The sequence below is a fragment of the Ursus americanus genome, unplaced genomic scaffold, assembly GCF_024610735.1.
Source record: "Ursus americanus isolate L20-20 unplaced genomic scaffold, mUrsAme1.1.p SCAF_76, whole genome shotgun sequence".
Lineage (NCBI taxonomy): Eukaryota > Metazoa > Chordata > Mammalia > Carnivora > Ursidae > Ursus > Ursus americanus.
In genome coordinates this window covers 51,887-74,248 of record NW_028273658.1, presented here as the reverse complement: position 1 = coordinate 74,248, position 22,362 = coordinate 51,887, and the positions used below count along the sequence as shown (strand labels likewise).

General features: G+C 55.0%; 1 long non-coding RNA gene across 1 annotated transcript; it reads right to left on the bottom strand.

Annotated features, from left to right (window-relative positions):
* Positions 1-19,160: 19,160 nt before the first annotated feature.
* On the bottom strand, positions 19,161-20,767 carry LOC148106724 (uncharacterized). Its single transcript, XR_015723593.1, has 3 exons — positions 20,531-20,767; positions 20,227-20,420; positions 19,161-20,035 (listed from the first exon to the last, which is right to left on the bottom strand). It is a non-coding gene; the product is annotated as an uncharacterized LOC148106724 (long non-coding RNA).
* Positions 20,768-22,362: the final 1,595 nt, after the last annotated feature.

Sequence of the window (22,362 nt, the reverse complement as noted above, 5' to 3'; positions counted from 1 at the left end):
TCCTCTCTTTTCACTCCTGCTGCCAGAAGCCCAGGGAGGATGGGAGGGCTTAGAACATGGCTGGGCACTGTGGTTTCTTCCAGAGAAGTGGAGGGCATTGGCTTTACCTTGCCACAACCGCTTGTGAGAGGGTCTGCACCTCAGGAAAACTGTTTCCGTGGGAAGCCGGCTTTTTGCAAAGGGGTCTCAGGGCCGTGGGCCTCGGGTGTCCCTCCGGCTCCCCAAAGCACAGGGACGAGGTGAAGGGCTTAGACCATGGCTGGACAATGTTGTTTCTTACACCTGGGTGTGTGGCATTTTGTTGAGCTGGCTACCCCCACTTGGGATAGGTGTTCCACAGCAAGCACCTATTGTTCTTCAGAAGCCGTTATTGCCCCAGGGGTCTCCGGGCTGTGTTCGTTGGGGTTGAACTCCTGCTAGCAAAACCGCCGGGTTGAGGGAAGGGTTCAGACTGTGCCTGGGCCCTGTGGTCTCTTCCAGGTCAGTGTATGGCATTTCCTTCCCCTTGCCACAGGCACCTGGGAGCATGTCTGCACGTGGAGAAAGATTTTCCCGTGGGAAGCCGGTTTTTGTCAAACGGGTCCCAGTGCTCTGCTCCTCTCTTTTCACTCCTGCTGCCAAAAGCCCAGGGAGGATGGGAGGGCTTAGAACATGGCTGGGCACTGGGGTTTCTTCCAGAGAAGTGGAGGGCATTGGCTTTACCTTGCCACAACCACTTGTGAGAGGGTCTGCACCTCAGGAAAACTGTTTCCTTCGGGAGCCGTCTTTTTGCAAAGGGGTCTCAGGGCCGTGAGCCTCGGGTGTCCCTCCGGCTCCCCAAAGCACAGGGACGAGGTGAGGGGCTTAGACCATGCCTGGGCAATGTTGTTTCTTACACCTGGGTGTGTGGCATTTTGTTGAGCTGGCTACCCCCACTTGGGATAGGTGTTCCACAGCAAGCACCTATTGTTCGTCGGAAGCCGTTTTTGCCCCAGGGGTCTCCGGGCTGTGTTCGTTGGGGTTGAACTCCTGCTAGCAAAACCGCCGGGTTGAGGGAAGGGTTCAGACTGTGCCTGGGCCCTGTGGTCTCTTCCAGGTCAGTGTATGGCATTTCCTTCCCCTTGCCACAGGCACCTGGGAGCATGTCTGCACGTGGAGAAAGACTTTCCCGTGGGAAGCCGGTTTTTGTCAAACGGGTCCCAGTGCTCTGCTCCTCTCTTTTCACTCCTGCTGCCAGAAGCCCAGGGAGGATGGGAGGGCTTACAACATGGCTGGGCACTGGGGTTTCTTCCAGAGAAGTGGAGGGCATTGGCTTTACCTTGCCACAACCACTTGTGAGAGGGTCTGCACCTCAGGAAAACTGTTTCCGTGGGAAGCCTGCTTTTTGCAAAGGGGTCTCAGGGCCGTGAGCCTCGGGTGTCCCTCCGGCTCCCCAAAGCACAGGGACGAGGTGAGGGGCTTAGACCATGCCTGGGCAATGTTGTTTCTTACACCTGGGTGTGTGGCATTTTGTTGAGCTGGCTACCCCCACTTGGGATAGGTGTTCCACAGCAAGCACCTATTGTTCGTCGGAAGCCGTTTTTGCCCCAGGGGTCTCCGTCCTGTGTTCGTTGGGCTTGAACTCCTGCTAGCAAAACCGCCGGGTTGAGGGAAGGGTTCAGACTGTGCCTGGGCCCTGTGGTCTCTTCCAGGTCAGTGTATGGCATTTCCTTCCCCTTGCCACAGGCACATGGGAGCATGTCTGCACGTGGAGAAAGACTTTCCCGTGGGAAGCCAGTTTTGTCAAACGGGTCCCAGTGCTCTGCTCCTCTCTTTTCACTCCTGCTGCCAGAAGCCCAGGGAGGATGGGAGGGCTTAGAACATGGCTGGGCACTGTGGTTTCTTCCAGAGAAGTGGAGGGCATTGGCTTTACCTTGCCACAACCACTTGTGAGAGGGTCTGCACCTCAGGGAAACTGTTTCCGTGGGAAGCCGGCTTTTTGCAAAGGGGTTTCAGGGCCGTGGGCCTCGGCTGTCCCTCCGGCTCCCCAAAGCACAGGGACGAGGTGAGGGGCTTAGACCATGCCTGGGCAATGTTGTTTCTTACACCTGGGTGTGTGGCATTTTGTTGAGCTGGCTACCCCCACTTGGGATAGGTGTTCCACAGCAAGCACCTATTGTTCGTTGGAAGCCGTTTTTGCCCCAGGGGTCTCCGGGCTGTGTTCCTTGGGCTTGAACTCCTGCTAGCAAAACCGCCGGGTTGAGGGAAGGGTTCAGACTGTGCCTGGGCCCTGTGGTCTCTTCCAGGTCAGTGTATGGCATTTCCTTCCCCTTGCCACAGGCACATGGGAGCATGTCTGCACGTGGAGAAAGACTTTCCCATGGGAAGCCAGTTTTGTCAAACGGGTCCCAGTGCTCTGCTCCTCTCTTTTCACTCCTGCTGCCAGAAGCCCAGGGAGGATGGGAGGGCTTAGAACATGGCTGGGCACTGGGGTTTCTTCCAGAGAAGTGGAGGGCATTGGCTTTACCTTGCCACAACCGCTTGTGAGAGGGTCTGCACCTCAGGGAAACTGTTTCCGTGGGAAACCGGCTTTTTGCAAAGGGGTTTCAGGGCCGTGGGCCTCGGCTGTCCCTCCGGCTCCCCAAAGCACAGGGACGAGGTGAGGGGCTTAGACCATGCCTGGGCAATGTTGTTTCTTACACCTGGGTGTGTGGCATTTTGTTGAGCTGGCTACCCCCACTTGGGATAGGTGTTCCACAGCAAGCACCTATTGTTCGTCGGAAGCCGTTTTTGCCCCAGGGGTCTCCGGGCTGTGTTCCTTGGGCTTGAACTCCTGCTAGCAAAACCGCCGGGTTGAGGGAAGGGTTCAGACTGTGCCTGGGCCCTGTGGTCTCTTCCAGGTCAGTGTATGGCATTTCCTTCCCCTTGCCACAGGCACATGGGAGCATGTCTGCACGTGGAGAAAGACTTTCCCATGGGAAGCCAGTTTTGTCAAACGGGTCCCAGTGCTCTGCTCCTCTCTTTTCACTCCTGCTGCCAGAAGCCCAGGGAGGATGGGAGGGCTTAGAACATGGCTGGGCACTGTGGTTTCTTCCAGAGAAGTGGAGGGCATTGGCTTTACCTTGCCACAACCGCTTGTGAGAGGGTCTGCACCTCAGGAAAACTGTTTCCGTGGGAAGCCGGCTTTTTGCAAAGGGGTCTCAGGGCCGTGGGCCTCGGGTGTCCCTCCGGCTCCCCAAAGCACAGGGACGAGGTGAAGGGCTTAGACCATGGCTGGACAATGTTGTTTCTTACACCTGGGTGTGTGGCATTTTGTTGAGCTGGCTACCCCCACTTGGGATAGGTGTTCCACAGCAAGCACCTATTGTTCTTCAGAAGCCGTTATTGCCCCAGGGGTCTCCGGGCTGTGTTCGTTGGGGTTGAACTCCTGCTAGCAAAACCGCCGGGTTGAGGGAAGGGTTCAGACTGTGCCTGGGCCCTGTGGTCTCTTCCAGGTCAGTGTATGGCATTTCCTTCCCCTTGCCACAGGCACCTGGGAGCATGTCTGCACGTGGAGAAAGATTTTCCCGTGGGAAGCCGGTTTTTGTCAAACGGGTCCCAGTGCTCTGCTCCTCTCTTTTCACTCCTGCTGCCAGAAGCCCAGGGAGGATGGGAGGGCTTAGAACATGGCTGGGCACTGGGGTTTCTTCCAGAGAAGTGGAGGGCATTGGCTTTACCTTGCCACAACCACTTGTGAGAGGGTCTGCACCTCAGGAAAACTGTTTCCTTCGGAAGCCGTCTTTTTGCAAAGGGGTCTCAGGGCCGTGAGCCTCGGGTGTCCCTCCGGCTCCCCAAAGCACAGGGACGAGGTGAGGGGCTTAGACCATGCCTGGGCAATGTTGTTTCTTACACCTGGGTGTGTGGCATTTTGTTGAGCTGGCTACCCCCACTTGGGATAGGTGTTCCACAGCAAGCACCTATTGTTCGTCGGAAGCCGTTTTTGCCCCAGGGGTCTCCGGGCTGTGTTCGTTGGGGTTGAACTCCTGCTAGCAAAACCGCCGGGTTGAGGGAAGGGTTCAGACTGTGCCTGGGCCCTGTGGTCTCTTCCAGGTCAGTGTATGGCATTTCCTTCCCCTTGCCACAGGCACCTGGGAGCATGTCTGCACGTGGAGAAAGACTTTCCCGTGGGAAGCCGGTTTTTGTCAAACGGGTCCCAGTGCTCTGCTCCTCTCTTTTCACTCCTGCTGCCAGAAGCCCAGGGAGGATGGGAGGGCTTAGAACATGGCTGGGCACTGGGGTTTCTTCCAGAGAAGTGGAGGGCATTGGCTTTACCTTGCCAGAACCACTTGTGAGAGGGTCTGCACCTCAGGAAAACTGTTTCCGTGGGAAGCCTGCTTTTTGCAAAGGGGTCTCAGGGCCGTGAGCCTCGGGTGTCCCTCCGGCTCCCCAAAGCACAGGGACGAGGTGAGGGGCTTAGACCATGCCTGGGCAATGTTGTTTCTTACACCTGGGTGTGTGGCATTTTGTTGAGCTGGCTACCCCCACTTGGGATAGGTGTTCCACAGCAAGCACCTATTGTTCCTCGGAAGCCGTTTTTGCCCCAGGGGTCTCCGTCCTGTGTTCGTTGGGCTTGAACTCCTGCTAGCAAAACCGCCGGGTTGAGGGAAGGGTTCAGACTGTGCCTGGGCCCTGTGGTCTCTTCCAGGTCAGTGTATGGCATTTCCTTCCCCTTGCCACAGGCACATGGGAGCATGTCTGCACGTGGAGAAAGACTTTCCCGTGGGAAGCCAGTTTTGTCAAACGGGTCCCAGTGCTCTGCTCCTCTCTTTTCACTCCTGCTGCCAGAAGCCCAGGGAGGATGGGAGGGCTTAGAACATGGCTGGGCACTGTGGTTTCTTCCAGAGAAGTGGAGGGCATTGGCTTTACCTTGCCACAACCACTTGTGAGAGGGTCTGCACCTCAGGGAAACTGTTTCCGTGGGAAGCCGGCTTTTTGCAAAGGGGTTTCAGGGCCGTGGGCCTCGGCTGTCCCTCCGGCTCCCCAAAGCACAGGGACGAGGTGAGGGGCTTAGACCATGCCTGGGCAATGTTGTTTCTTACACCTGGGTGTGTGGCATTTTGTTGAGCTGGCTACCCCCACTTGGGATAGGTGTTCCACAGCAAGCACCTATTGTTCGTTGGAAGCCGTTTTTGCCCCAGGGGTCTCCGGGCTGTGTTCCTTGGGCTTGAACTCCTGCTAGCAAAACCGCCGGGTTGAGGGAAGGGTTCAGACTGTGCCTGGGCCCTGTGGTCTCTTCCAGGTCAGTGTATGGCATTTCCTTCCCCTTGCCACAGGCACATGGGAGCATGTCTGCACGTGGAGAAAGACTTTCCCATGGGAAGCCAGTTTTGTCAAACGGGTCCCAGTGCTCTGCTCCTCTCTTTTCACTCCTGCTGCCAGAAGCCCAGGGAGGATGGGAGGGCTTAGAACATGGCTGGGCACTGTGGTTTCTTCCAGAGAAGTGGAGGGCATTGGCTTTACCTTGCCACAACCGCTTGTGAGAGGGTCTGCACCTCAGGAAAACTGTTTCCGTGGGAAGCCGGCTTTTTGCAAAGGGGTCTCAGGGCCGTGGGCCTCGGGTGTCCCTCCGGCTCCCCAAAGCACAGGGACGAGGTGAAGGGCTTAGACCATGGCTGGACAATGTTGTTTCTTACACCTGGGTGTGTGGCATTTTGTTGAGCTGGCTACCCCCACTTGGGATAGGTGTTCCACAGCAAGCACCTATTGTTCTTCAGAAGCCGTTATTGCCCCAGGGGTCTCCGGGCTGTGTTCGTTGGGGTTGAACTCCTGCTAGCAAAACCGCCGGGTTGAGGGAAGGGTTCAGACTGTGCCTGGGCCCTGTGGTCTCTTCCAGGTCAGTGTATGGCATTTCCTTCCCCTTGCCACAGGCACCTGGGAGCATGTCTGCACGTGGAGAAAGATTTTCCCGTGGGAAGCCGGTTTTTGTCAAACGGGTCCCAGTGCTCTGCTCCTCTCTTTTCACTCCTGCTGCCAGAAGCCCAGGGAGGATGGGAGGGCTTAGAACATGGCTGGGCACTGGGGTTTCTTCCAGAGAAGTGGAGGGCATTGGCTTTACCTTGCCACAACCACTTGTGAGAGGGTCTGCACCTCAGGAAAACTGTTTCCTTCGGAAGCCGCCTTTTTGCAAAGGGGTCTCAGGGCCGTGAGCCTCGGGTGTCCCTCCGGCTCCCCAAAGCACAGGGACGAGGTGAGGGGCTTAGACCATGCCTGGGCAATGTTGTTTCTTACACCTGGGTGTGTGGCATTTTGTTGAGCTGGCTACCCCCACTTGGGATAGGTGTTCCACAGCAAGCACCTATTGTTCGTCGGAAGCCGTTTTTGCCCCAGGGGTCTCCGGGCTGTGTTCCTTGGGGTTGAACTCCTGCTAGCAAAACCGCCGGGTTGAGGGAAGGGTTCAGACTGTGCCTGGGCCCTGTGGTCTCTTCCAGGTCAGTGTATGGCATTTCCTTCCCCTTGCCACAGGCACCTGGGAGCATGTCTGCACGTGGAGAAAGACTTTCCCGTGGGAAGCCGGTTTTTGTCAAACGGGTCCCAGTGCTCTGCTCCTCTCTTTTCACTCCTGCTGCCAGAAGCCCAGGGAGGATGGGAGGGCTTAGAACATGGCTGGGCACTGTGGTTTCTTCCAGAGAAGTGGAGGGCATTTGCTTTACCTTGCCACAACCACTTGTGAGAGGGTCTGCACCTCAGGAAAACTGTTTCCGTGGGAAGCCGGCTTTTTGCAAAGGGGTCTCAGGGCCGTGGGCCTCGGGTGTCCCTCCGGCTCCCCAAAGCACAGGGACGAGGTGAGGGGCTTAGACCATGGCTGGACAATGTTGTTTCTTACACCTGGGTGTGTGGCATTTTGTTGAGCTGGCTACCCCCACTTGGGATAGGTGTTCCACAGCAAGCACCTATTGTTCTTCGGAAGCCGTTATTGCCCCAGGGGTCTCCGGGCTGTGTTCGTTGGGGTTGAACTCCTGCTAGCAAAACCGCCGGGTTGAGGGAAGGGTTCAGACTGTGCCTGGGCCCTGTGGTCTTTTCCAGGTCAGTGTATGGCATTTCCTTCCCCTTGCCACAGGCACCTGGGAGCATGTCTGCACGTGGAGAAAGACTTTCCCGTGGGAAGCCGGTTTTTGTCAAACGGGTCCCAGTGCTCTGCTCCTCTCTTTTCACTCCTGCTGCCAGAAGCCCAGGGAGGATGGGAGGGCTTAGAACATGGCTGGGCACTGGGGTTTCTTCCAGAGAAGTGGAGGGCATTTGCTTTACCTTGCCACAACCACTTGTGAGAGGGTCTGCACCTCAGGAAAACTGTTTCCTTCGGAAGCCGTCTTTTTGCAAAGGGGTCTCAGGGCCGTGGGCCTCGGGTGTCCCTCCGGCTCCCCAAAGCACAGGGACGAGGTGAGGGGCTTAGACCATGCCTGGGCAATGTTGTTTCTTACACCTGGGTGTGTGGCATTTTGTTGAGCTGGCTACCCCCACTTGGGATAGGTGTTCCACAGCAAGCACCTATTGTTCGTTGGAAGCCGTTTTTGCCCCAGGGGTCTCCGGGCTGTGTTCCTTGGGCTTGAACTCCTGCTAGCAAAACCGCCGGGTTGAGGGAAGGGTTCAGACTGTGCCTGGGCCCTGTGGTCTCTTCCAGGTCAGTGTATGGCATTTCCTTCCCCTTGCCACAGGCACCTGGGAGCATGTCTGCACGTGGAGAAAGACTTTCCCGTGGGAAGCCGGTTTTTGTCAAACGGGTCCCAGTGCTCTGCTCCTCTCTTTTCACTCCTGCTGCCAGAAGCCCAGGGAGGATGGGAGGGCTTAGAACATGGCTGGGCACTGTGGTTTCTTCCAGAGAAGTGGAGGGCATTGGCTTTACCTTGCCACAACCACTTGTGAGAGGGTCTGCACCTCAGGAAAACTGTTTCCGTGGGAAGCCTGCTTTTTGCAAAGGGGTCTCAGGGCCGTGGGCCTCGGGTGTCCCTCCGGCTCCCCAAAGCACAGGGACGAGGTGAGGGGCTTAGACCATGCCTGGGCAATGTTGTTTCTTACACCTGGGTGTGTGGCATTTTGTTGAGCTGGCTACCCCCACTTGGGATAGGTGTTCCACAGCAAGCACCTATTGTTCGTCGGAAGCCGTTTTTGCCCCAGGGGTCTCCGTCCTGTGTTCGTTGGGCTTGAACTCCTGCTAGCAAAACCGCTGGGTTGAGGGAAGGGTTCAGACTGTGCCTGGGCCCTGTGGTCTCTTCCAGGTCAGTGTATGGCATTTCCTTCCCCTTGCCACAGGAACCTGGGAGCATGTCTGCACGTGGAGAAAGACTTTCCCGTGGGAAGCCGGTTTTTGTCAAACGGGTCCCAGTGCTCTGCTCCTCTCTTTTCACTCCTGCTGCCAGAAGCCCAGGGAGGATGGGAGGGCTTAGAACATGGCTGGGCACTGGGGTTTCTTCCAGAGAAGTGGAGGGCATTTGCTTTACCTTGCCACAACCACTTGTGAGAGGGTCTGCACCTCAGGAAAACTGTTTCCGTGGGAAGCCGGCTTTTTGCAAAGGGGTCTCAGGGCCGTGGGCCTCGGGTGTCCCTCCGGCTCCCCAAAGCACAGGGACGAGGTGAGGGGCTTAGACCATGGCTGGACAATGTTGTTTCTTACACCTGGCTGTGTGGCATTTTGTTGAGCTGGCTACCCCCACTTGGGATAGGTGTTCCACAGCAAGCACCTATTGTTCTTCGGAAGCCGTTATTGCCCCAGGGGTCTCTGGGCTGTGTTCGTTGGGGTTGAACTCCTGCTAGCAAAACCGCCGGGTTGAGGGAAGGGTTCAGACTGTGCCTGGGCCCTGTGGTCTCTTCCAGGTCAGTGTATGGCATTTCCTTCCCCTTGCCACAGGCACCTGGGAGCATGTCTGCACGTGGAGAAAGACTTTCCCGTGGGAAGCCGGTTTTTGTCAAACGGGTCCCAGTGCTCTGCTCCTCTCTTTTCACTCCTGCTGCCAGAAGCCCAGGGAGGATGGGAGGGCTTAGAACATGGCTGGGCACTGGGGTTTCTTCCAGAGAAGTGGAGGGCATTAGCTTTACCTTGCCACAACCACTTGTGAGAGGGTCTGCACCTCAGGAAAACTGTTTCCTTCGGAAGCCGTCTTTTTGCAAAGGGGTCTCAGGGCCGTGGGCCTCGGGTGTCCCTCCGGCTCCCCAAAGCACAGGGACGAGGTGAGGGGCTTAGACCATGGCTGGGCAATGTTGTTTCTTACACCTGGGTGTGTGGCATTTTGTTGAGCTGGCTACCCCCACTTGGGATAGGTGTTCCACAGCAAGCACCTATTGTTCGTCGGAAGCCGTTTTTGCCCCAGGGGTCTCCGGGCTGTGTTCGTTGGGGTTGAACTCCTGCTAGCAAAACCGCCGGGTTGAGGGAAGGGTTCAGACTGTGCCTGGGCCCTGTGGTCTCTTCCAGGTCAGTGTATGGCATTTCCTTCCCCTTGCCACAGGCACCTGGGAGCATGTCTGCACGTGGAGAAAGACTTTCCAGTGGAAAGCCGGTTTTTGTAAAACGGGTCCCAGTGCTCCGCTCCTCTCTTTTCACTCCTGCTGCCAGAAGCCCAGGGAGGATGGGAGGGCTTACAACATGGCTGGGCACTGGGGTTTCTTCCAGAGAAGTGGAGGGCATTTGCTTTACCTTGCCACAACCACTTGTGAGAGGGTCTGCACCTCAGGAAAACTGTTTCCGTGGGATGCCGTCTTTTTGCAAAGGGGTCTCAGGGCCGTGGGCCTCGGGTGTCCCTCCGGCTCCCCAAAGCACAGGGACGAGGTGAGGGGCTTAGACCATGGCTGGGCAATGTTGTTTCTTACACCTGGGTGTGTGGCATTTTGTTGAGCTGGCTACCCCCACTTGGGATAGGTGTTCCACAGCAAGCACCTATTGTTCGTCGGAAGCCGTTTTTGCCCCAGGGGTCTCCGGGCTGTGTTCGTTGGGGTTGAACTCCTGCTAGCAAAACCGCCGGGTTGAGGGAAGGGTTCAGACTGTGCCTGGGCCCTGTGGTCTCTTCCAGGTCAGTGTATGGCATTTCCTTCCCCTTGCCACAGGCACCTGGGAGCATGTCTGCACGTGGAGAAAGACTTTCCCGTGGGAAGCCGGTTTTTGTCAAACGGGTCCCAGTGCTCTGCTCCTCTCTTTTCACTCCTGCTGCCAGAAGCCCAGGGACGATGGGAGGGCTTAGAACATGGCTGGGCACTGTGGTTTCTTCCAGAGAAGTGGAGGGCATTGGCTTTACCTTGCCACAACCACTTGTGAGAGGGTCTGCACCTCAGGAAAACTGTTTCCGTGGGAAGCTGGCTTTTTGCAAAGGGGTCTCAGTGCCGTGGGCCTCGGGTGTCCCTCCGGCACCCCAAAGCACAGGGACGAGGTGAGGGGCTTAGACCATGGCTGGACAATGTTGTTTCTTACACCTGGGTGTGTGGCATTTTGTTGAGCTGGCTACCCCCACTTGGGATAGGTGTTCCACAGCAAGCACCTATTGCTCTTCGGAAGCCGTTATTGCCCCAGGGGTCTCCGGGCTGTGTTCATTGGGGTTGAACTCCTGCTAGCAAAACCGCCGGGTTGAGGGAAGGGTTCAGACTGTGCCTGGGCCCTGTGGTCTCTTCCAGGTCAGTGTATGGCATTTCCTTCCCCTTGCCACAGGCACCTGGGAGCATGTCTGCACGTGGAGAAAGACTTTCCCGTGGGAAGCCGGTTTTTGTCAAACGGGTCCCAGTGCTCTGCTCCTCTCTTTTCACTCCTGCTGCCAGAAGCCCAGGGAGGATGGGAGGGCTTAGAACATGGCTGGGCACTGGGGTTTCTTCCAGAGAAGTGGAGGACATTTGCTTTACCTTGCCACAACCACTTGTGAGAGGGTCTGCACCTCAGGAAAACTGTTTCCTTCGGAAGCCGTCTTTTTGCAAAGGGGTCTCAGGGCCGTGGGCCTCGGGTGTCCCTCCGGCTCCCCAAAGCACAGGGACGAGGTGAAGGGCTTAGACCATGCCTGGGCAATGTTGTTTCTTACACCTGGGTGTGTGGCATTTTGTTGAGCTGGCTACCCCCACTTGGGATAGGTGTTCCACAGCAAGCACCTATTGTTCGTCGGAAGCCGTTTTTGCCCCAGGGGTCTCCGGGCTGTGTTCGTTGGGGTTGAACTCCTGCTAGCAAAACCGCCGGGTTGAGGGAAGGGTTCAGACTGTGCCTGGGCCCTGTGGTCTCTTCCAGGTCAGTGTATGGCATTTCCTTCCCCTTGCCACAGGCACCTGGGAGCATGTCTGCACGTGGAGAAAGACTTTCCCGTGGGAAGCCGGTTTTTGTCAAACGGGTCCCAGTGCTCTGCTCCTCTCTTTTCACTCCTGCTGCCAGAAGCCCAGGGAGGATGGGAGGGCTTAGAACATGGCTGGGCACTGGGGTTTCTTCCAGAGAAGTGGAGGGCATTAGCTTTACCTTGCCACAACCACTTGTGAGAGGGTCTGCACCTCAGGAAAACTGTTTCCTTCGGAAGCCGTCTTTTTGCAAAGGGGTCTCAGGGCCGTGGGCCTCGGGTGTCTCTCCGGCTCCCCAAAGCACAGGGACGAGGTGAGGGGCTTAGACCATGCCTGGGCAATGTTGTTTCTTACACCTGGGTGTGTGGCATTTTGTTGAGCTGGCTACCCCCACTTGGGATAGGTGTTCCACAGCAAGCACCTATTGTTCGTCGGAAGCCGTTTTTGCCCCAGGGGTCTCCGGGCTGTGTTCGTTGGGCTTGAACTCCTGCTAGCAAAACCGCCGGGTTGAGGGAAGGGTTCAGACTGTGCCTGGGCCCTGTGGTCTCTTCCAGGTCAGTGTATGGCATTTCCTTCCCCTTGCCACAGGCACCTGGGAGCATGTCTGCACGTGGAGAAAGACTTTCCCGTGGAAAGCCAGTTTTGTGAAACGGGTCCCAGTGCTCTGCTCCTCTCTTTTCACTCCTGCTGCCAGAAGCCCAGGGAGGATGGGAGGGCTTAGAACATGGCTGGGCACTGTGGTTTCTTCCAGAGAAGTGGAGGGCATTGGCTTTACCTTGCCACAACCACTTGTGAGAGGGTCTGCACCTCAAGAAAACTGTTTCCGTGGAAAGCCGGCTTTTTGCAAAGGGGTCTCAGGGCCGTGGGCCTCGGGTGTCCCTCCGGCTCCCCAAAGCACAGGGACGAGGTGAGGGGCTTAGACCATGCCTGGGCAATGTTGTTTCTTACACCTGGGTGTGTGGCATTTTGTTGAGCTGGCTACCCCCACTTGGGATAGGTGTTCCACAGCAAGCACCTATTGTTCGTCGGAAGCCGTTTTTGCCCCAGGGGTCTCCGGGCTGTGTTCGTTGGGCTTGAACTCCTGCTAGCAAAACCGCCGGGTTGAGGGAAGGGTTCAGACTGTGCCTGGGCCCTGTGGTCTCTTCCAGGTCAGTGTATGGCATTTCCTTCCCCTTGCCACAGGCACATGGGAGCATGTCTGCACGTGGAGAAAGACTTTCCCGTGGGAAGCCGGTTTTTGTCAAACGGGTCCCAGTGCTCTGCTCCTCTCTTTTCACTCCTGCTGCCAGAAGCCCAGGGAGGATGGGAGGGCTTAGAACATGGCTGGGCACTGTGGTTTCTTCCAGAGAAGTGGAGGGCATTTCCTTTACCTTGCCACAACCACTTGTGAGAGGGTCTGCACCTCAGGAAAACTGTTTCCGTGCGAAGCCGGCTTTTTGAAAAGTTGTCTCAGGGCCGTGGGCCTCGGGTGTCCCTCCGGCTCCCCATAGCACAGGAACGAGGTGAGGGGCTTACACCATGGCTGGACAATGTTGTTTCTTACACCTGGGTGTGTGGCATTTTGTTGAGCTGGCTACCCCCACTTGGGATAGGTGTTCCACAGCAAGCACCTATTGTTCTTCGGAAGCCGTTATTGCCCCAGGGGTCTCCGGGCTGTGTTCGTTGGGGTTGAACTCCTGCTACCAATACCGCCGGGTTGAGGGAAGGGTTCAGACTGTGCCTGGGCCCTGTGGTCTCTTCCAGGTCAGTGTATGGCATTTCCTTCCCCTTGCCACAGGCACCTGGGAGCATGTCTGCACGTGGAGAAAGACTTTCCCGTGGGAAGCCGGTTTTTGTCAAACGGGTCCCAGTGCTCTGCTCCTCTCTTTTCACTCCTGCTGCCAGAAGCCCAGGGAGGATGGGAGGGCTTAGAACATGGCTGGGCACTGGGGTTTCTTCCAGAGAAGTGGAGGGCATTAGCTTTACCTTGCCACAACCACTTGTGAGAGGGTCTGCACCTCAGGAAAACTGTTTCCTTCGGAAGCCGTCTTTTTGCAAAGGGGTCTCAGGGCCGTGGGCCTCGGGTGTCCCTCCGGCTCCCCAAAGCACAGGGACGAGGTGAGGGGCTTAGACCATGGCTGGGCAATGTTGTTTCTTACACCTGGGTGTGTGGCATTTTGTTGAGCTGGCTACCCCCACTTGGGATAGGTGTTCCACAGCAAGCACCTATTGTTCGTCGGAAGCCGTTTTTGCCCCAGGGGTCTCCGGGCTGTGTTCGTTGGGGTTGAACTCCTGCTAGCAAAACCGCCGGGTTGAGGGAAGGGTTCAGACTGTGCCTGGGCCCTGTGGTCTCTTCCAGGTCAGTGTATGGCATTTCCTTCCCCTTGCCACAGGCACCTGGGAGCATGTCTGCACGTGGAGAAAGACTTTCCAGTGGAAAGCCGGTTTTTGTAAAACGGGTCCCAGTGCTCCGCTCCTCTCTTTTCACTCCTGCTGCCAGAAGCCCAGGGAGGATGGGAGGGCTTACAACATGGCTGGGCACTGGGGTTTCTTCCAGAGAAGTGGAGGGCATTTGCTTTACCTTGCCACAACCACTTGTGAGAGGGTCTGCACCTCAGGAAAACTGTTTCCGTGGGATGCCGTCTTTTTGCAAAGGGGTCTCAGGGCCGTGGGCCTCGGGTGTCCCTCCGGCTCCCCAAAGCACAGGGACGAGGTGAGGGGCTTAGACCATGGCTGGGCAATGTTGCTTCTTACACCTGGGTGTGTGGCATTTTGTTGAGCTGGCTACCCCCACTTGGGATAGGTGTTCCACAGCAAGCACCTATTGTTCGTCGGAAGCCGTTTTTGCCCCAGGGGTCTCCGGGCTGTGTTCGTTGGGGTTGAACTCCTGCTAGCAAAACCGCCGGGTTGAGGGAAGGGTTCAGACTGTGCCTGGGCCCTGTGGTCTCTTCCAGGTCAGTGTATGGCATTTCCTTCCCCTTGCCACAGGCACCTGGGAGCATGTCTGCACGTGGAGAAAGACTTTCCCGTGGGAAGCCGGTTTTTGTCAAACGGGTCCCAGTGCTCTGCTCCTCTCTTTTCACTCCTGCTGCCAGAAGCCCAGGGAGGATGGGAGGGCTTAGAACATGGCTGGGCACTGTGGTTTCTTCCAGAGAAGTGGAGGGCATTGGCTTTACCTTGCCACAACCACTTGTGAGAGGGTCTGCACCTCAGGAAAACTGTTTCCGTGGGAAGCTGGCTTTTTGCAAAGGGGTCTCAGGGCCGTGGGCCTCGGGTGTCCCTCCGGCACCCCAAAGCACAGGGACGAGGTGAGGGGCTTAGACCATGGCTGGACAATGTTGTTTCTTACACCTGGGTGTGTGGCATTTTGTTGAGCTGGCTACCCCCACTTGGGATAGGTGTTCCACAGCAAGCACCTATTGCTCTTCGGAAGCCGTTATTGCCCCAGGGGTCTCCGGGCTGTGTTCATTGGGGTTGAACTCCTGCTAGCAAAACCGCCGGGTTGAGGGAAGGGTTCAGACTGTGCCTGGGCCCTGTGGTCTCTTCCAGGTCAGTGTATGGCATTTCCTTCCCCTTGCCACAGGCACCTGGGAGCATGTCTGCACGTGGAGAAAGACTTTCCCGTGGGAAGCCGGTTTTTGTCAAACGGGTCCCAGTGCTCTGCTCCTCTCTTTTCACTCCTGCTGCCAGAAGCCCAGGGAGGATGGGAGGGCTTAGAACATGGCTGGGCACTGGGGTTTCTTCCAGAGAAGTGGAGGACATTTGCTTTACCTTGCCACAACCACTTGTGAGAGGGTCTGCACCTCAGGAAAACTGTTTCCTTCGGAAGCCGTCTTTTTGCAAAGGGGTCTCACGGCCGTGGGCCTCGGGTGTCCCTCCGGCTCCCCAAAGCACAGGGACGAGGTGAAGGGCTTAGACCATGCCTGGGCAATGTTGTTTCTTACACCTGGGTGTGTGGCATTTTGTTGAGCTGGCTACCCCCACTTGGGATAGGTGTTCCACAGCAAGCACCTATTGTTCGTCGGAAGCCGTTTTTGCCCCAGGGGTCTCCGGGCTGTGTTCGTTGGGGTTGAACTCCTGCTAGCAAAACCGCCGGGTTGAGGGAAGGGTTCAGACTGTGCCTGGGCCCTGTGGTCTCTTCCAGGTCAGTGTATGGCATTTCCTTCCCCTTGCCACAGGCACCTGGGAGCATGTCTGCACGTGGAGAAAGACTTTCCCGTGGGAAGCCGGTTTTTGTCAAACGGGTCCCAGTGCTCTGCTCCTCTCTTTTCACTCCTGCTGCCAGAAGCCCAGGGAGGATGGGAGGGCTTAGAACATGGCTGGGCACTGGGGTTTCTTCCAGAGAAGTGGAGGGCATTAGCTTTACCTTGCCACAACCACTTGTGAGAGGGTCTGCACCTCAGGAAAACTGTTTCCTTCGGAAGCCGTCTTTTTGCAAAGGGGTCTCAGGGCCGTGGGCCTCGGGTGTCTCTCCGGCTCCCCAAAGCACAGGGACGAGGTGAGGGGCTTAGACCATGCCTGGGCAATGTTGTTTCTTACACCTGGGTGTGTGGCATTTTGTTGAGCTGGCTACCCCCACTTGGGATAGGTGTTCCACAGCAAGCACCTATTGTTCGTCGGAAGCCGTTTTTGCCCCAGGGGTCTCCGGGCTGTGTTCGTTGGGCTTGAACTCCTGCTAGCAAAACCGCCGGGTTGAGGGAAGGGTTCAGACTGTGCCTGGGCCCTGTGGTCTCTTCCAGGTCAGTGTATGGCATTTCCTTCCCCTTGCCACAGGCACCTGGGAGCATGTCTGCACGTGGAGAAAGACTTTCCCGTGGAAAGCCAGTTTTGTGAAACGGGTCCCAGTGCTCTGCTCCTCTCTTTTCACTCCTGCTGCCAGAAGCCCAGGGAGGATGGGAGGGCTTAGAACATGGCTGGGCACTGTGGTTTCTTCCAGAGAAGTGGAGGGCATTGGCTTTACCTTGCCACAACCACTTGTGAGAGGGTCTGCACCTCAAGAAAACTGTTTCCGTGGAAAGCCGGCTTTTTGCAAAGGGGTCTCAGGGCCGTGGGCCTCGGGTGTCCCTCCGGCTCCCCAAAGCACAGGGACGAGGTGAGGGGCTTAGACCATGCCTGGGCAATGTTGTTTCTTACACCTGGGTGTGTGGCATTTTGTTGAGCTGGCTACCCCCACTTGGGATAGGTGTTCCACAGCAAGCACCTATTGTTCGTCGGAAGCCGTTTTTGCCCCAGGGGTCTCCGGGCTGTGTTCGTTGGGCTTGAACTCCTGCTAGCAAAACCGCCGGGTTGAGGGAAGGGTTCAGACTGTGCCTGGGCCCTGTGGTCTCTTCCAGGTCAGTGTATGGCATTTCCTTCCCCTTGCCACAGGCACATGGGAGCATGTCTGCACGTGGAGAAAGACTTTCCCGTGGGAAGCCGGTTTTTGTCAAACGGGTCCCAGTGCTCTGCTCCTCTCTTTTCACTCCTGCTGCCAGAAGCCCAGGGAGGATGGGAGGGCTTAGAACATGGCTGGGCACTGTGGTTTCTTCCAGAGAAGTGGAGGGCATTTCCTTTACCTTGCCACAACCACTTGTGAGAGGGTCTGCACCTCAGGAAAACTGTTTCCGTGCGAAGCCGGCTTTTTGAAAAGTTGTCTCAGGGCCGTGGGCCTCGGGTGTCCCTCCGGCTCCCCATAGCACAGGAACGAGGTGAGGGGCTTACACCATGGCTGGACAATGTTGTTTCTTACACCTGGGTGTGTGGCATTTTGTTGAGCTGGCTACCCCCACTTGGGATAGGTGTTCCACAGCAAGCACCTATTGTTCTTCGGAAGCCGTTATTGCCCCAGGGGTCTCCGGGCTGTGTTCGTTGGGGTTGAACTCCTGCTACCAATACCGCCGGGTTGAGGGAAGGGTTCAGACTGTGCCTGGGCCCTGTGGTCTCTTCCAGGTCAGTGTATGGCATTTCCTTCCCCTTGCCACAGGCACCTGGGAGCATGTCTGCACGTGGAGAAAGACTTTCCCGTGGGAAGCCGGTTTTTGTCAAACGGGTCCCGGTGCTCTGCTCCTCTCTTTTCACTCCTGCTGCCAGAAGCCCAGGGAGGATGGGAGGGCTTAGAACATGGCTGGGCACTGGGGTTTCTTCCAGAGAAGTGGAGGGCATTGGCTTTACCTTTCCACAACCACTTGTGAGAGGGTCTGCATCTCAGGAAAACTGTTTCCGTGGGAAGCCGGCTTTTTGCAAAGGGGCCTCAGGGCCGTGAGCCTCGGGTGTCCCTCCGGCTCCCCAAAGCACAGGGACGAGGTGATGGGCTTTGACCATGCCTGGGCAATGTTGTTTCTTACACCTGGGTGTGTGGCATTTTGTTGAGTTGGCTACCCCCACTTGGGATAGGTGTTCCACAGCAAGCACCTATTGCTCTTCGGAAGCCGTTTTTGCCCCAGGGGTCTCCGGGCTGTGTTCGTTGGGCTTGAACTCCTGCTAGCAAAACCGCCGGGTTGAGGGAAGGGTTCAGACTGTGCCTGGGCCCTGTGTTCTCTTCCAGGTCAGTGTATGGCATTTCCTTCCCCTTGCCACAGGCACCTGGGAGCATGTCTGCACGTGGAGAAAGACTTTCCCGTGGGAAGCCGGTTTTTGGCAAACGGGTCCCAGTGCTCTGCTCCTCTCTTTTCACTCCTGCTGCCAGAAGCCCAGGGAGGATGGGAGGGCTTAGAACATGGCTGGGCACTGTGGTTTCTTCCGGAGAAGTGGAGGGCATTTGCTTTAGCTTGCCACAACCACTTGGGATAGGGTCTGCACCTCAGGAAAACTGTATCCGTGGGAAGCCGGCTTTTTGCAAAGGGGTCTCAGGGCCGTGGGCCTCGGCTGTCCCTCCGGCTCCCCAATGCACAGGGACGAGGTGAGGGGCTTAGACCATGCCTGGGCAATGTTGTTTCTTACACCTGGGTGTGAGGCATTTTGTTGACCTGGCTACCCCCACTTGGGATAGGTTTTCCACAGCAAGCACCTATTGTTCGTCGGAAGCCGTCTTTGCCCCAGGGGTCTCCGGGCTCAGTTCGTTGGGGTTGAACTCCTGCTAGGAAACCCGCCGGGACGAGGGAAGGGCTCAGTCGGTGCCTGGGCCCTGTGGTCTCTTACAAATCAGTGTACGGCATTTCCTTCACCTTGCCACAGGCAGTTGTGAGCATGTTTGCACGTTATGAAAGATTTTTCCGTTGGAAGCCGGTTTTTCTCAAATGGGTCTCCGTGTTGTGCTCCTCTGTTTTCACTCATGCTTCCAGAAGCCCAGTGATGATGTTAGGGCTTAGAACATGGCTGGGCACTGTGGTTTCTTCCAGAGAAGTGGATGGCATTTGCTTTACCTTGCCACAACCACTTGTGAGAGGGTCTGCACCTTAGGAAAACTGTTTCCTTTGGAAGCCGGCTTTTTACCTAATGGGTCAGGGCTGTGGGGCTCGGGTTTCCCTCATGCTACCAAAAGCACAGTGACGATGTCTGGGCTTAGACCATGCCTGGGGAATGTTGTTTCTTGCACATAAGTGTGTGGCATTCTGTTTACTTTGCTACAACCACTTTGGATAGGTTTTCCACATCAAGAACTTTTTTTTCTTCGGAAGCCGTTTCTGCCCCAAGTTTCCCATGCTGTGTTCGTTCGGGTTTATCTCCTGCTAGCAAACTGTGGTCTCTTACAGATCAGTGTATGGCATTTACTTCACCTTGGCACAGGCACTTGTGAGCATGTTTGCACGTTACGAAAGATTTTTCCGTTGGAAGCCGGTTTTTGTCAATCTCATAGGGAAGAAACAGAAACTCTTTGGCATAACCTGACTCACCCAGCATCAGGAAAGCAGTTCCAGAACTCAGCCCAGGGCCCCTGTCGCCTACCCAATTGTAGCCACCACCATGCCTCTATCGAAAGGAATTCCCAAAGACTCTCCTCTGACTCCACTACCAAAGAAACAGCAGATTGAATATGGCACTTCAAAATATCGAGATGATACATCTGGTATAGTTAGATACACAAGGTTTACCTTTATTTTTTTATTGTTTTTTATTACATAATGTTATAGTCTCCATACAGTATAGTAAATTTCGATGATACATTAGTTGCATATAACACCCAGTGCACCATGCAATATGTGCCCTCCTTACTACCCAACACCAGCATATATTTTAAACAGCAAAATGCTGCTCTGAATAATTTTGAATTTTCCCTCGACCCCCATTGTAACTCTTGGGATGAAAAGACTAATCAGTGATGAAACATCACCTTTGACAATTGGAAAGACATCATCCATATTTGTATGTGACGACAAAAGGCCATCTAACACTAAATGGTGGCCACTCACCCATATCTTAGGCCCAACTGTATAAACACTGTCAAACGTATATCTTAAAAATAGACAAAGAGTAAACCTCACCTTCCCTTTCTAATGAAAGAGTGTTTCTAGGAAACAGCTGTTCAAAATACATTCATAAGCAGTCAATGAACAGAGAAAATGGGATCCCCTGCAAAGTGCTCCAAGCTCAGAAACTAAGTACCTCCTTCACCAAATTCAGAACGCTGACAACTATTACTTAAGTTTTACTTCATGGCTCAACTAGAGAAAAGAGAAAAACCCAGGAGATGGTGGGTTCATGAGAGGTTTTACTTCCAGTCCTGATGTGGATATGACATTTCTCCAAATGGACCTGCCGCTTTCTCTGAATGCTGGATCCCGTGTCAAGCTGCCTCACTGACTCAGATGCAGACGTTCAGAACGTAGGGTGTCGCGGAGCCAGAGCAGAGAAGTGTTGTCAGATGGGGAGAAGCAGCTCCTCGGACCTAAAGCCTGCACACCTGCTGTGGTTTCTGGGAGAAGGGGAAACATAGACTTGTCTTTTAGTAGTAATTATCTCCCAGCCCATTGCCACCATTCCCAGGAAACAGCTAGCACAATGCTGAAGTTGGGTAAGGGCTCTGGGCCTTCCTAGCGCCCCACCTGTGCCTGAGGGAACAGGGAATACCCTGCTGAACTCGGGGAACTGCTCAAGGTCCATTACCTGCACTGTGTCGGGGGACAGGGGCACCGCACTGAAGTTGGGGACTGTGCGGTCCTTTCTCTCGCTCTTCTTGGGGGAACACGGGAAACCCTGGAATGTCTGCGAACCATCCCACAAAAGCTTTGCTGAGCGGGTGCCCTGGAGTTCCTGGGTCTGGAGTGTATGGCCAGTTGACGGAGACTAGGCAGAAGAGACTTTCAAGGGAAAAAGGAAAGAAAACTGAGTCTCCATGATGAACTCTCTCAACATGCCCTTCCAGAACCCTGCCTCTTACCCGGGGTGCCCCTACTCCCAGAAAGCCCACCTATGGCCACACAGCATGCATTCACCCAGCCAGGAACTCCACAGGTCCACTCTCTCAAAACTCCACTTCCTTGGCTCCTGGTCTGCGTCCTTGGGCTGCTCCGGATCTGCACACAGAGACGTAGCTCCACCCCCATGGGGTGATTGCTTGGGGAGTATGATGCTTCCAACTCCTTGAATGCCAGGCAACCGGCCCCATGACTCACAACTCTGGGAGTGCAGAGGTCCAGGAGGCACCTCCTTGGCTAAACGCCCTGAGCAGGCATGACGGGGATCATGGGCAGGGCTGCAATCACACACACACACACACACACACACACACACACACACACACACACACACGGCCCCTTTCGCGGACCCCTCTAGCTGCAGACCACCCTCAGAGCCCTGCCCCTTCCCTTCTGCACCAACCCTTCCTGCAAGGGTGTGCCTGGTTCCTGGCAAGATCAGCTGCTCTCAGACTGTTCCAGCCTTGGGCTTTAGGAAATGCAATGCTTTTATGCATATCCAAGGCAATTTTAAGCGCCACAAGGAATGCTCCAAGCGGGAATAGCTTTGCCTTCTTGTCTCACCCATGGAGTGGATAGTGCTTCTCAGACCTTCAAAACATCCTTCTAGGGTGAGCCCATATGTGCTGCAATCTATATACACATGCTTAGTTCTACAGGGAAGGAAGGAAAAGCCGGCCTTCTGTTCTGTCGCGGTTGTGAACCAGGAACATTTATTTTTCACTTGAAAACAGAGTGTTATTGTCGACACTAAATGAAGGAACCTTTTAAAACATTTTAGAGAGGAAGGAAGAGAGTTTTATTCAAACCCAAGTCAAGGACAGCTGCCTGGGAGACACAATATTCACAAAGAAGGGAGTGCTCCAGGGAAGGAACATTTAGGGCAGGGTCATATATTTGTTCTGAGTTGTGCTACGTACAGTTATACATCACGATGAGGAAGAAGGTTCCAGAAAGTGACAGACTTTTTCTTATGTTTTCAGTATGTACAAATCAGTATGACTTTAATCTTATGGGAGCAAGAAAGGTTCTTTTGTGTTCTCACCTTGATGTTGGCAAAGGCATTTTTTGGTTCTCTTTTTCTTTTTGATGCATATGGACAATAAGTGCTGGGGGCAGAAATAGGGCCCATGCTTTGAGGGTTTGCCCAGTCATTTTGAGCTGGGTAAAATGTTAAAGGAGAGCTTTCCTGGGAGGCCAAGATCAGGCCTCACAGATGGTATGACATAAAAATTACTCTTATCCTTATCATCACTACCAAATGGTGGAACGTGAGATGAAAGCACCTTTCCAATAGTAAAGAGACATCAAAGGACCCCTACAGAAGGTTACCTGCTCCATGGTCAACACAGGTAACAGAGGCGTTCATGGTCTCTGGACTCCTCCCCTTGTCCTGCCCAAATCTCTGAAGCATAGAGATCATTTACAGTCAGAATTTTACACATCTTAGAGATGTCTGGCACCATTCCCTTGGACTACAGAATACAACAGAATAGCTCACTGTCACAACACGAAAGTGCCCCTGGATACACTAAGTTCTTTCTCCGCAACGTTGGCCTTAATGAAATCATAATCGTAACATAGAAACACTACGATGGTTGGGAATAAATAATCACAGGTAAGGGAATATTTAGGAAATCTTTAGAAGCATTGTCTCACTCTATAGAAGAGGCTAACTGCTTTAAATACTATTTCCGACCTTACAGGACACTCTACAGACCAGAGCCTCCATCAATTAAAAAAGCATAGTTCTTTCAGTCACTTTAATATCAGAAAAATAGTATAGTATCTCTATTCCTAGGGATCTTTAAGTCTCCGACTCAAA